General features: G+C 38.3%; 1 protein-coding gene across 2 annotated transcripts in view; it reads left to right on the forward strand.

The window, feature by feature from the left end:
• Positions 1-15,789, forward strand: part of LOC111869536 (tyrosine-protein kinase Btk29A) — a 197,835-nt gene that overhangs the window by 179,884 nt on the left and 2,162 nt on the right. Inside the window, exon 14 of one of the 2 annotated variants that reach the window (XR_002843683.2) lies at positions 3,959-4,799. The exons of the other annotated variant lie outside the window; for it this stretch is intronic. The gene's annotated coding sequence lies outside the window, so the exon portion shown is untranslated. Of the gene's footprint in view, positions 1-3,958; positions 4,800-15,789 lie in introns of those variants that run through there. 2 annotated transcript variants of the gene reach the window in all.

Raw genomic sequence — 15,789 nt, forward strand, 5'->3', positions numbered from 1 at the left:
GTTAACAAGCTACCCAAATATTTAAAACATTTCACATTCTCCACTTGTTTTTGGTCTATCTTTATTGTGACTGGGGTTGGTTGTCTCGAAATTTTCATTACTTTTGTTTTCTCCACATTCATTTCCATGCCATAGCACCTTCCAATTTCAATTAGTCTATCAATCATGCCCTGTAGCACAGTTTCTTCCTTAGCCATTAACACAAGGTCCCCTAACAACATGTTTACAAGAAAAGAACAACGCTCCTGAATAAAAATTGAAGTTGTACAAGGTCATAGTGCACAAAACTGTTATCAGGGACTGCGAGAAGTATGTGGTGATGCTGCTTTGCCATATCGCACAGTGGCATGATGGGCAAAATTGTTCTGTGAAGAGAGGGATGCCGTTCAGGACAGTTGTCATTCAGGATGACCCCATGTTGACAACCACACAATTCAACTTCTTCTTTGCTGGATGCCGATTGTCGATGGGCTGTGCAGGAGTTAGCTGCTGAGGTAGGCATATGTCACAAAACCATGCTTCACATTCTGCACAATATTCTTAGATACCACAAAATTGCAGTGCGTTGGGTACCCCATACAATGTCTGAGGTGCAACAATGGCAACGTTATGCAATTGCACAGGACTTGTTGGACCAGTACCAGAGGGAAGGTGATGACTTCCTTGGAAGGATCATCACTCTGGACGAAACATGGGCTCACTCATATAAACTGCACTTGAAGCGACAATCAGATGAATGGAAGCATCCTGGCTCTCCTTGTCCAAAGAAAGTGCGCCCTACACAGAGTAATGTGAAGGCGATGTTCATTGTGGCATATGACATTGATGGAGTGATACTGTACCACACTGTACCTCAACAACAGACAGTAAACGCTGCCTAATACTGCAATTTCCTGTGTAATCATCTTCGTCCAGCACTCAGGAGAAAGCGATGACACTTGTTGGTAAGAAACCCCATCATCCTTCATGACAGTGCAAGGGCTCATACTGCTGACGCTGTCAGTGATCTCCTGGCGATGGGAGATACTGTAACATCCACCATACTCACCCGATATGAGTCCGTACAATTATGATCTCTTTGCCAAAATGAAAGAACCACTGCGAGGGACACATTACAACACAAGAGAGGATGCTGTAGGGTGGTCACTGCTGGACATCAACAGAAGTGGACGCGCTAATGGTGTATGACGCCTTCCACAAATTTTGCAGAAGGTGGTACACATGGGGGGTGATTATATTGAAGGAATGTAAGTGCATTTACCTCAGGTAATAAAGTCATTTCACAACTATAGAGGTGTTGCCACTACTTTTTATCTGACCTTTTTCTTTATTAAAATCCATCACAACACAACAACAAAACAGTTGATGTAGAACAGTATTTTGCTGCATGTTTTGGCGTTTTAGAAAACCATCATCGGGCAGATACACAATTAACATGTTCTTAAGCTATTGAATTGCATACTATATAATTCAGTGCAGTAGTGTTGGATTTTCCACAATATACCATAATATAATAATATAAAATATAAAATACAATAAAAGATAAAGATTTTAAATGAGGTAAGTTACATAACTAAAATATAATTAAGAACTATACATATAGTGTCCTATTAAGGTAGGCTGTTGCAGTCGTAATACTGTCATAGTGTTTTTGCGGACATATGGCGATAGTTTTCTTGCTTGTATACACATATGAAGTGGTTAAAAGACTTGGAGGCCAGTTGGTATGCATGCAGTGTTAGCTAGTTTTCATATTATTTGATGGGTACCTCTATATACGTGTATTATGTCCGGTCTGGTGGGAAGGCAGATTGCAACTTAATTATGTAATTCATATGGTTTAAAATCTCTTATCTTTTATTGTATTTTACATTTTATATTATTATATTATGGTATATTGTGGAAAATCCAACACTACTGCACTGAATTATATAGTATGCAATTCAATAGCTTAAGAACACATTAATTGTGTATTTGCCTGATGATGGCTTTCTAAAAAGCCAAAACATGTAGTGAAATACTGTTAAACATGAACTGTTTTGTTATTGTGTTGTGACGGATTTTAATAAAGAAATTTAAGTATAATGCTGTCACTAAGCCTACACATTCTACAAGTGTATAGCACACAGTAAGTCTTCTCAGTCTGATATGGTCTCCACTGGTTGTTGCTTGGTAGCAGTTTCCAACAGTGGACATTCCTCTGCTTTCATGCTCACATCCTTGCTGGCTGGTGACTTATCTCAGAACTGACTGACATTCTCATCTGACTAACAACTGCCACTGGTTCTCCTTATTATAGCCTTGGTACTAACCATACAGAAAACATCACTTCTAACAATTCTGCTATTGTTGCATGATGTGTTACCTGGGCTGTTGCTTAACAATGGTCCAGTATTTCCTCTAATGTTGCATATTTATTTATTTATTGCTGGAGAAACATGTTTACCAAGCCAACATCTAGCAATGGATGTCTTTTCTGGCTTTCAGTCATCATGTCATGTTGCTCCCTCCTTAAGAGCCTACAAGCATATCACTATTTCTTCCTCTCTGAAGGGGCGTGTCTGTGACATTGATGTTTGCTCTCGTGAATGGTGCTTTAGTGTCATGCTGACACTGGCATTCTTCTCAACATTTCTTACCTTCTTTCCTTATTATGCAGTTTTTCCAACCCCTTAACCATTTCGTCCCTCGTTGGTCCAAATATTCTCCTCAATGTCCTGTTCTGGATTACCTTCAATCCATATTCTTGGCTTGATATCAAGAGACCAAGTTTCACGCCCATACAGAACTGTGGGCAAAGTTATGATTTTGTATATTTTAATTTTAGCTTTTATAATAACAGACAAGCAGACAGAAGGCTCTGAACTGAATTGTAGCAGATATTACCCAAATTCAATCTGCTGTTAATCTCTTCATGAATCAAATCTTGATTTGTTACTGTCATTCCCACATATTTGAACTTTTCCATATTTTCAGAGGAGCTATTAACTGTCTTTATGTTACGATTTTAGCCTTCATTCTGGTAACGAGAGATTAACACATACTTTTCTCTGTATTTACTTCTTGACCAACCTTCTTAATGGCATAGCATTGAAAGGGAGGAGAAACTGAAGGATGTGAAGGATGCAGTTGTGGCCTAATTTGATGTACTATCCCAGTATCTGCCTCATGGACACGAGGAAAATCAGTTTCTTATATAGTACAGCCAGTACAGATTTGAGTCCGGGAACTCCCAAGCATGAAGCAGGCATATTACGAGTATGTATTCAGCCACAGCTTTCCCTTTTTTGGATAAACTGTGTTTTTGCATATTCCAAAACTGTGTGCAAAGTGTGGTATTAACAGTGGAACTTTGTGAAACTCCACATATATATTTTTGGCTTAGTTGACGTTTCTTTGCTGCATTGATGCTTTCAGATATTTGTTTTGTTGCAGTTTGTATTCTTATTATTTAGACAAAATATTTTATCTCGTTATTTATTGTGCAGTCATGAAATATTGTTGATATTGTCACGTGTAGGGGGCTATGTGTGACAAAATGATGGGTTCTTCTTCAGATGATTGGATTTATTAGCAGTTTGGTTACACACTCTGTCTCAGTTACACTTCAATACAATGCCATCACTGATTTACAAACACATTATAATTCACTGTTACACACATATGAGTCCTCTCCTGGTAATGCAATTAAAACACAGCGACTAGTCGTAGCACTTCAGATCACTTCAGATATATCTGCACCACAGCACACACAAAGTCTTCTAAATCACACTTGGCATCATCACAGGGCAACCTTCTGTATTCTTCTGTACTCCATTTATGTGCTTCTCTCATCACTAACTGTGCGAACTCACTCCGAGAACTGCTGCTTAGGAATTCCAGTTTCTCTTATAAACTCTCCATCAGACCAATGGAAAATGCACCTTATTTCACTGTTGCATAATTGCTGTGTTTACAGAGGCGTTGCTGGACAACGCTGCCAAGAGATGTTTACTGCATCGCTGTGTAGCAACCAGCGTGGTGTGGCTAGGCACAGCACGGAGAAAACACCGCCTTCCTTATTGTTGTGTAATAGCCGTGTTTACAGATTTCTGTTGGTCAACGATTCCTGCATGGCATAAATATGCCACAGTGTGTTTAAATTCTTCTATTGAACTTTATATTATAACTGTGGGTTATTTAAAGTTTTGAGGAGCTGCAGTATAGCATCAGATGGATGAGAAATGAATGATGACTTGGAAAGGATTTAGAAGGAAGTGGTCATGATCCAACTGGGGTAATATCCTAGCATTTGGCTGGGGAAACAAAAGAAAACTTAATTCAGGAATCAAGATCATTACCACTATGTCAGTCTGTTCAGTCTATGGAACAGTAATCCATATTATACCTCTATGTGGACCTTAATGATGGATGGAAGGAAATATTAAGAATAATACATAGTGTGCATAACCACATTTGATCTGCATTATTGCTGACATTAAGATTATGGGGAATGATACCTTCACTCCACATACGTCTTCATGGCTTTGTGCTCATTAAGCACATGGAAAGCTTTAGCTATTTATGCATCCATTTCAATGTAGAAAAAATGCCTTCTTGAGGTCATGTCTATATGTAACCTAGTGAAAAAACTCCATGGCCTGTAGTCCACAAGCAAACTATAGCGACTGAGCAACTGAGCGACCGCCACTTGGCGAAGTTAAGAGCCAACTTTAGTGGCTAGGGGGTGTCAACGTGGTCAGCACAACGGATCCCCACGGCCGTTAACTCGGTTTTCTAGACCATAGCTGCCAGTTCCTTGAAATAGCTCCTCAGTTATCCTCACAATGCTGAGTGAACCCCATTCCAGACCCATTACTTCTCAGAAAATCTGATAGCGCCCAGAATCGAACCCAGGACCTCTGGATCTGTAGCCAGCAATTCTGACCACTAGACTACAGAGGCAGTCTGTATGTAGCCTAGTATCAGAACATAAACTGCTGGACACATTTGTTTTAAAATTCAACACTGAAAACTTTCACTACAAGTTTTCTGATAATTCTGATTTTCAGCTATATGGTTCCATAAAAATTGTCTCGTTTTCACAAGGTCATAAATGGACTTTCCTTCTGTCCCATCAAGTTTCACAGGTTATGTTGGGAGATTTCCACAAATGGTTGTCACACAGTTATGGTTAACAGCCATACTGATCCACAATAAAGCATAGTTTACTTAAGGCTGTAACATAATTTTTCACATATTCCATAGACCCTTCCACTATTGAAATTAAACACAGGAGACTACCACCAACATGTATTTCATTATTCCTTTTCTAAGTGTGCTTAAGAAACTTCATAGAAGGCTGTTGATATTTTTGTATACTAATATGAACAGGGTAGTTTAGTTGGTATAGCAATGGGCTACAGGCTGGACAGATGGGGTTCTATTCTTGAAAGGGGCAAGGGATTTTTCTAACTTCACAGTGTCCAGACAGGCTCTGGGGCCCACTTAGCCTATTATCACATCAGGGACTCTTTCCCTGGGGTAAAACAGCTGGGTCACGAAGCTGACCGCTCACCTCCATCTAATGCCAGAGTCAAGAATGGTGACGCTATACCTCCTCTACCCAATATGTCTTCATGGTGTGGTCCTTAATTAATTAAGCACATGAATAACTTTTACCTTTACATTTTGAAGTATCCCATTTCCACTCTTGTTCTTACTCATACCACAGATGGCTCCATAATCATCCTTTCATCTCACCTTAGCAATTGAAGTGAAATTGTTAAATAACCTAGAATTAAATAAAGAGGCTAAAGAGAAGGGTAGAATAAATCTGAACAGATAATTACTTCCATATTAAGGTAATGTTGTGCCTGTGCTTTAAGCGCCGCAGGATGAAGTTGTATGAGAAGTGAGGGGTAAAGCTTGATGCATTCTTTTGCTTGGCACTGGATGGAATGGTCAGAGTTTCACATCTTTTCAACTGTAGTACTGTGGAAAGAGCCGAAATCTTTCAAGGTTGATCACCTGTCGTTGCCAAGTTTTGTCTTTTGGATGTCTTGGGATGAGGTGTGCTGCGTATGTAAGTTGAAAGTCTAGTCATAGTCTGCAGATGAATTCCACTGTTCCTGTTTCTGCATTTATGTGAGGTGAATCAAGGAAGAGAGTTGGGTAGCTTTGTGGTGATGTTATGTATGTTGTTCGGTATTTGTAATTTGGGTTTTGAGGAGTAGATATGATGGTGTTGCTGTTAATGCTGTCTCTTATATTTGTTCTTCCAGGAATATGTAAAGCAACCTCAGTAGTAGTTTGTGAAATGTAAGATGGATTTTCCCAGAGGTATGGATGATTAAGTTGAGGAGGGTAGACGGTGAAAGTTTTCATGTGTCCAGTAACAAGTTCTTCCAATTCGTAGGGTGAGTCTCCTGTTGTTGGTTGCAAGTTTATATCTGGATGAAATCCGTTGATGAGGTCTGCTGAAGTGACCTCTTATGAGTGGTCAGAAGAGTGATCCAGAATAATAGTAAATTTTGGCTGGCTGGTTTCGAAGTTGTGTGTAATGATATTAGTATTGCCAGAAGTTAGGAGACATTTTCGTACAGTTGCTTGATCATATATTTGTAATTGTAATTTGTGATATTTCATCCCAACTATATTTTTTTCTATTTGATTGTAATTGATGATAGATGAGTTCCAGTTGCTGTCTGTGCCTGTCCAAAAGCAAAGAGCATTGTAAGATAGCAGTAATGGTCTGGTGTCATTGAATTCTAGGTTGAGCCAGTATGTGAGTGATATATTTCCTTGAACGGATGTTACTTTGTTGTTTATGAAATTTGAGGTTGTCAGTTGAATGTGTAAGCCATATCCGTCCTGTTCTACAACATGTGTTGATTGTCCAGTTGTTACAGAAGTGGAATGAGCTTGTTGTTTTCATTGTGGATGGTCTTCAGGGCTAGGCCGTTTAGGTGAAGTCATCTGTAAAGAAATGTAGTTGTTGTTCCTGTGTTAGAGTTGTATCAGAAGATGAAGATATGTATTGAATGTCGTAAGATAATAATTTTGTCCATGTGGAATCTGGGGTTGTTTTGAAATGTAGGGAGGATGGGGATGTAGTTGTGATTGCTAGGTAGTTAGGTTTAAGAGAATGTATGTTGGCAATTATGAGGGTGAAGATATCGTGAGAAGTTGCAAAGTGAGGGAATTTTGGGATGTTGCCAGGATTGGTGGTGATGTAATTGTCAGTAGGATGATGATGTATGTATGTGATTATTCGTTGTTGCAAAGGGAATCATTCAGGTGTATCTACCCATGTCCAGATGTCCTCATTCATTCATTCATTCATTTTTTATTTGTTCACAAGATCTACGTTTGGTGATATTGCCTCAGATATAGAACACGTCCATATAGTTTAAATGTCCATAAGGATAGTGTCATAACAGAATACAGAAAGTAACAATATAAAAATGTAAGTTTGAAAACATCCAGAGAACGTTATAACAGAAAACCTCATATACATAATAACAATTCACCATCATAACAGTAATTATAAACACGTAAAACACATGATAATGCCACCTATTTAACTTAAATTTCATCAATACAATTTAAGGTATCTAAAATATCTTTGAGGACAGGGTCCCATAATATACAGACAACTTATAGTACTAATAGATACAGAATAAAACATTCACAATTCATTAAAATTGGTTCCAGATTCAGTCATATTGCAATTACAATTTAAATCTGGTATCTTAAAAATATAATATAATATTACATTTAATCCTTATAGTTAAAGTATTTGTCCATGGTATAAAATGAGTGAAGAAATAAAAAAAATGTAATACCAATTTAAATTGTTCAGCATTTTGAGATATCTCCTTTATTGTGGCTGGTAAGCCATTAAACACCTTTATTCCCGCATAATAGGCCCCCTTGTGAAAAACTGTCAGTTCAGATAGCGGTTGATGTAAATCATGTTTTGCCCTAGTATTAACATTATGAATGGCAGAGTTTGTTTCAAGATAATGTCTGTTATTGATCACAAATAAAGAGAGTGAATAAATATATTGTGATTTTAGTGTTAGTATTTTTAGTTCTCTATAATGTTTCCTACAGGACTCTCTACTTGTAATCCCCTTAATTATTCTTATAGCTTTCTTTTGTAATCTAATAAGTCACTATGACAAGTATTTCCCCAAAATATCCCATAGGTCATGATTGAATGAAAATAAGCATAGTATACCATTCTTACTACTTCCTGGGACAGGAGAGGCTTTATTATTCTTATTGCATAGCAGGCTGAGCTTAGCTAAGATACCATTAGGTCTATATGAACCTTCCATGAGACAGTATTATCCAGTATTAATCCGAGGAATTTAGTACTACACGTATTAGTTATTTTCTTATTTCTGTTCATTATATTTAATTCAAGTAGCATATTAGCCTTCGTTACAAACAGCATGAATTGGAAGTAAACCATTCATTTATACTTTGAAATATTTTGTTTACAGTATCTTCAAATTCTGTCTGATTAATACTATTAATGATTATACTAGTATCATTGGCAAATAAGACCATCCTTGCTCTATTATTTATTGATTCTGGTAGATCATTGATATAGAGGAAAAAAAGTAATGGTCCTAGTATCGAGCCTTGTGGGACCCCACGCCTTATCAATCCCCAGTTTGAGCTATTTTTATTATTACTATCTAAACTCACTCTCTGGTATCTACCCTCTAAATAGGATGTGATCAATTTAAGTGCTACATCTTTTAGTCCATAAAACTTCAGCTTCTTTAATAAGCTGTCATAATCAACACAGTCAAAGGCCTTACATAAGTCACAAAAAATACCTCCAGTCAACAACCTAGTATTCAGTGATTTTAATATTTCGTCAATCAAACTAAAGGTGGCTTTCTCTGTTGATGCTCCTGGTCTAAAGCCAAACTGCTCAGTTGCCAAAATATTATTAGTTTCTATATGTTGAAGCAATCTATCATATATAATTCTTTCAAACACTCTGGAGAATGAAGTCAACAGAGAAATCGGCCTATAGTTTGCCATAATGGCTTTATCTCCCTTCTTATATACTGGTCTTACTATAGAGTATTTTAATCTAGTAGGGAAATTTCCTGATGTTATAATTTAATTACCAATATAATTTAAATGGGAACTAATAAAGGGTGCACTAATCATCAATATCTTTGTGGAAATTCAATCATAACCATATGAGTTCTTTGATCTTAATGATCTAATAATTCATTCTATTTCTTTTGTGGATGTACTCTTAAATTTTATATTAGGGAAGGAATTCTGCCTCAACTTTGACATATAATATTCTGGGCCTTCATCTTTATTATTTTTATTTTTAATATCTAGTATAATTTCTTCCATCACTGTTAAGAAATATTTATTAAATGCTTCAGGGGGGTTATAATACAGGGTGGGGAGCAGAAACTTCCTTTTTTGAAGGCAAATAAAAGAAAAATTATTGCTGATAGACAAAATTTATGTTTAGCTAATGAAAGAACATACTTTAAAGTTTTATATCATATAGGTTTAAACAAAATATCTTGAAGGCGGTGGCCACCGTTCTCTATGCACTGATGCAACCGTTTTCTGAAGTTCCCCTCTGCACGTTCCAACATGTGCACCGGAATTTGGGCTACTTCCTGCTGAATAACATTCTTCAGCTGAAGCAGGTTTGTGGGGCGATGTTTAAAAACCTCTGCCTTGAGGTATCCCCATAAAAAAAAATCACAGGGCGTTAGATCAGGTGAGTGTGCTGTCCACGGGATGTCACCTCGAAGCGAGATGAGCCATCCGGGGAACTTTTCCCTCAAAACTGTTATCGAAGCTCGGGCTGTGTGGGCCGTGGCACCATCCTGTTGGAACCAGACATTTCCTAGATGCATTTCTTCAAGAGCTGGTTCGAAAAAGTTTTTAATCATGTGCACATACCGCTGTGAATTGACAGTAACTGCATGATTGTCTTCTTCAAAAAAATAAGGGCCAATAACTCCAACTCTCGACAACGCACACCATACTGTCACCTTATCACTGTGAAGTGGCCTCTCATGGAGCTCTCTGGGATTGTTACCAATCCAGTAGTGCATATTCTGCTTTCTTTATTATTGGAGTTTTTTTTTTTTCGTCTTCTCTCCATCCATAAAAAATCATCCTTTCTTGTAGTAGGAGGTTTACAAACTCTTCATATTGAATTAGTATTTATAACATCCAACTTCAGTTCATTATGTTCGCAACCATTGCTATTCTGGAGCACAGTATCGCCGCCGATGTCTGCATCCTCTCTTCCTGTACTCTGATTATTGTCGTTTTCTTGTGTTATTTTTATCTTGTCTTGCTCATAGGTCACTGCTTCTTGCTTTTCCATCCCTATATTGTTGTGTTCTTGCTGTAAAGTTTTTCCCTCATCTTGCTTCCATGTCATGCTAATTGCTTCCTTTAGCATGTGCTTTATAATAGGGATTATGTTCCTGGCCACTAATTCCTTCCCTCTTATCATTTAGATGTAATCCATGTTTTGTATGTAATTCTCTTTCTATGTTTACCTTTATAAGAGGTGTATGTTCAAAAGCTTTTACTAATTTACTCGATTTTCTATTGAAAGTCTCTACTTCTTTGTTTACACAGGAATCTACAGGTAGATTGTATGTGTGGCACACTTATCTGAATAATATCCATTTGACAATTTTTGCTATAGAAATCTTTCAGTTGATTCAAGCCATCTGAGGTTGCAGTTTTACCTACATCTCTTGTACTCCCCCATATAACCACAATATCATTCTTTGTTAGGAGTTTAACCTCCTCTTTTATTGTATTTGTGATCGCAATTAAATCCGCATTTGGTTTTGTAATACCTTGTACTTTAAAATCATTATCTAGGTTATATGATTAGTTGTCATAAAAACTGCCATGTTCACTTTACTTACTTAGCTGGCCACGCCATAGCTCAAACGGTTAGTTGCTGGCTTCCCACCGTGGCAGCCCAGGTTCGATCCTGGGTCTGGTCTAGTGGCGTTTGTGGTGGACGAAGTGGCGCTGGAGCAGGTTTTCTCCAAGTACTTCGGTTTCCCCTGCCAATCTTCTTTCCACCAATTGCTCCACAATCACCCTCACCTATCATCTGGGGCTGGTACAATAGGCCAGAAGTGGTTGCAGTACAAGGGACTTAGTCCCACCCCACTAGCAATAAAAAAAAATACTTAGCTTATCCAATGGGTACCAAGGGCTTTTTCCCCAGGGGTAAAGTGGCTGAGTCGTGAAGCTGACTACTCGTGTCCAGCTAGTGCTGAGGTTGAAATTGTGGACCTATACCTCCACTCCCCTATACATCTCCATGGCATGGTGCTTAATTAATTATGCACGAAACAACTTTCCCTTTTACTTTGTGAGACCTCTGTGTAGAATAGTAAGTCTGAGTGGCCAAAACCTTACAGTGATACCATGTTATGTTCAAATGGCTGTGAACAGTGAGAGCTCTTAATAAAATTCTTTAATCCAAATCCAATAAGTACATACAAGGCATTTCATCAGATTATTCCCAAAAAGATGACCAATAGTGGACCACCCACAAACATGAATTAAATCAATATTTATTGCATTAAGTTATATGATTTTATCACGATCTTTTGTTGAATATTAAATGAACTAAATAGAATTATTTAAGCCTCAGGGTAAAACACATATAGCTTACCAAACCAGAACCTCCAAAATAATAATCTTGTGCTGTTAATTGTGAATCCTTTGCATGACATGGACCACGCCTTACATTCAGTAAAATCGATCACATTCCCAATAACTTCGGTGGTTGTAATGTATCAATGCTGAGGTTGAAGTTGAAGAGACCGTATTAAAACCACAGTCTCTTGAGGAAAGGGTTATTGTCCTGGGTGCAGATGGCACTACAAGGCATGCAAGCACATTCCATATCTTATATGAGTATAATGCTTATACATGATGTACAACATGTTGGACTCTGCAGGCAGCTGTACTTTCATTGATCTTCCTGGCCATGTGCAACAGATCAAAAATGGCAGATGAATGTTCCTGTCAACACCATGCAATATATATCAGTTATACATTTTGATCAGCTACATGTTTTGGCCAGAAATACACAAAACTTTAATTTTTCCTTTGGTTTTGTATGACTATGAAACTTGGTCTCCTACACTGATGGAAGAACATAGACTGAGGATATTGAGGAGATTATTTGGGCTAAAGAGGGATGAAATTGTAGGAAGCTGGAGAAGATTTCATAATGAGGAGCTTCGTAACTTGTATACTATTCAAGAAATATAATGTTCAAGTCAAGGAAGATGAGATGAGCAGGGTTTGTAGTGAGCATGGAGAGAAGATGAATGAATACAAGCTTTTGGTGGGAAAGCAAAATCAACCACTAGGAAGATCTACATAAGTGGGAGGATAACATTTAAATGGATCTTAGAGAAATATGATGGGGTAGTATGGACTGGATTGGTCTGGCTCAGGATAGGAACCAGTGGAGGGCTCTTGTGAACATAGTATTGAACCTTCAGGTTCCATAAAATGTTGAGAATTTCTTGAATAGCTGAGCAACTGGCAGCATGCCAAGAAGTACTCAGTTTCATAGCTTTAGTTAGTTATTTACATCTTTCAGCTGCAAAGGCCACATCCAGGCATTCATGCATTCATAATCAATTTTCTGCCAATCTGTACATCTGTACATTACATTGTCAGATACATCTGTTCCAGCCTGGGCTTGAGTGTATGATGAAAATAGGGTATAGGGTGTTCATTAAATGTGTAATGTCAATAAAGATTGTAAAAGAAAAATGTAATAAAATGTAAAGGTAATATAAATTGCGAATTAAGAGGCTATCGATTAAAATTGTCATGTTGAATGTTATGTTTAGTACAATTAGCAGTATACTGCATGTGGTATACCACATGTAGTGCTTGCATACCGTGAATTTGGCACTGTACTTATATATACACAGCTGTGATTCATCCATATTTAGATGAAGGGTTGTATGTTGGTGCTGTGTCATGGCCTGTATTTTGGTTCTCGTCTGTTGTATGTGTATTTTCTATGTGTTTCCAAGATCTGCTAGTTTTATCCCAATAAAATACTGTTGTGATTTAAATGGCTTTTATTATATACACCTAAAAAGCAATAGTGTGATGCAGATGTTTCACAACTTATAATCTATAATAGGGTTGTCCAACTTCAAATCACTTTGGGTCTGCACTGTACATTAGGCCTATAAAAATACCAATGGATTCAAACATTTACCTTGTAGTGATGAGATCCTGAAGTTCAAGCAGTGAATAAAAACTGGAAGCACTGAATTTGAACCATAAAGCTCAAAAATGTACACGTAAATTAAATGTTTCAGGTTAACGTGCAGTGTCTCACTATTCGCTAGATTGTATCATTTGGGTACACTCAAGTGATATTCATACTGTATTTCTGATCATTTGTTAGGTGTCATGTGAAGTCAAATTCAGACTTTATAAGGAATATTTAGTAAGCAGTTTTAACAGCAGAAAGCCTGAATACATGTTAGGGAATAGAAGGATACTCTTGTGGGCTACACAGAATGACTAGCAGCCATGTGTGACCAGCATCTTTGCCAGTAGGACAGCTCTGATCTATATATGCAAATGATACAGCAGACCTTCCAACCTGATCAAAAATGTCTGTTTCCTTCATTTTCATGTCAAAGAGTTGACTAATGAGAAAATTAAGAGCAGATTGAATTTGGGTAATGCTTGCTACCATTCAGTCCAGAACCTTTTGTTTTCTTGTCTGCTGTCTGAAATCGTAGAAATTAAAATATACAAAACTACAAAGGCAAATCGAAAAGTCTTTACCCCCATTCTTTTGAGCCAAAATATTAGTATGATTGAGTAACCAGGTCATAAATTCGATGCAACAGGGTATGCTTGGACTGGCCCAGCATTAACTCTTGGCTGCTCCATGGCACTGCACCACTGTCTGTCGGCAAAGATGGCTGGTGTGTTCAACATGTCCATGTAATATGAGCAGCGAAGTGTTATTTGTTTTTTATGGAGCAAAGGATGAACGCCCATCGAGATCCATAGGGAAATGCAGCAGATGTATGAGGACAAATGTCTCGCTTTGAGAAGTGTGCGGTGGTGGTGTTCTGAGTTCACTAATGGCCAGGAAGACCTTAATGACGAGCAGTTGGGACTGTCTTGCACCCTCACTCACACCGGACAACAGTACCCATGTGGATGCAATGGTGAAAGCAGATCGGCGTGTGCACCTGAAGGTCATTTCCAAGGAGCTTGGCATTTCATATGGTAGTGTAGTGTAGTGTAGTGGACGATGTGGTTCTCCTCCATGACAATGCCAGGCCTCATGTGGCAAACAGGACTGCCGCCCAACTGCAGTCATTCAGGTGGGAGACTATGGAGCATACACTGTATAGTCCAGGCTTCGCCCCCCAGTGATTACCATGTGTTCGGTCCACTGAAGAAGTTCCTGGCAGGCCAGAGGTTCATTTCCGACAATGATGCGAAAACCACTGTCCGGCAGTGGTTCCACGCTCAACTGGCCGAATTCTACAACAGCGGCATCTCCAAACTAGTGGTGTGATGGGACAAATGCCTGAATTGGGGTGGTGACTATGTGGAAAAATAGTCAAAGGTACTTAGAACACTGCCTGTATTTTGATTTCCCTGTATGTGTATTATTGTGGCTGAAAAAAAAATTGGGGCAAAGACTTTTCGATTTGCCCTCATATAATTTTGCTTATAGTTTTATATGGGTGTGATATTTGGTCTTTCATATTAAGAGAAAAACATATACTGAGGGTGTTTGAGAACAGGTTCATGAGGAGAATATTTGGACCACAGAGGGATGAAATAACAGGAAGTTGGAGAAAAATGCATAATGAGGAGCTTCATGACTTGTACCCTTTGCCAAATATAATCAGAATAATCATGTCAAGGAGGAAGCGGTGGGCAGGTCATAGCACACATAGGGGAAATAGGGAGTGCATACAGGATTTCTGTGGGAAAGCCAGAAGAAAGAGACCACTAAGATGACCTAGATGTAGGTTGGTCTTAGAGAAATATGATTTGGGGGGGGGGAGACTGGATTCATCTGGTTCAGGAGAGGGACTAGCCATCTCCCATCATCCTTGTCTGGAAGAAAAACAGGGACCTCCATTTCTGCATAGGCTCTTGATAGCTGAATGATATAATGAAAGACTGCTTCCTACTGCTTAGGATTCACGATACACCAGACATGCTCACTGGAGCCAAATGGTTCTCTGCTCTAAATCTGAAGAGCAGTTATTGACAGATGGTACTGGTGTTCTCAGCTGGTCAAGGGCTATGGCAATTCACAGCAAGGCTGTTTGGCCTCTGCAATGCTCCAGCAACATCTGAATGGCTGATGGAAACCATCTTAAGAAGCTTCATGATTTGTACATCTTGTATCTGGATGACAGAATCATGATTGGCCAGATGTTCCAGGAACACCTGGCCAACATACAGAAAATGTTCCAAAGATTGCAATAGTCACACCTAAAGCTCAACCCAGAAAAGTGCCAGTTCTTTCAGAAGGAAGTATGGTACCTAGGTTGTGTTCCCAAAAGAAATAACCATAGACCCTAAGAACAGAAGGCCTAAATTTAATTAAACACTACTTCTGAAGACCCACATTTTGGAATATTTACTAATCTGGATATTGTTCAAATCAGTAATTTCTTTTTGACAGACAAGAAATGCACAGAGGTTTATGCCTTTATTTGTCTATTCAAAGAGAAAGATGCC

The sequence above is a fragment of the Cryptotermes secundus genome, unplaced genomic scaffold, assembly GCF_002891405.2.
Source record: "Cryptotermes secundus unplaced genomic scaffold, Csec_1.0 scaffold196, whole genome shotgun sequence".
NCBI classification, from domain to species: domain Eukaryota; kingdom Metazoa; phylum Arthropoda; class Insecta; order Blattodea; family Kalotermitidae; genus Cryptotermes; species Cryptotermes secundus.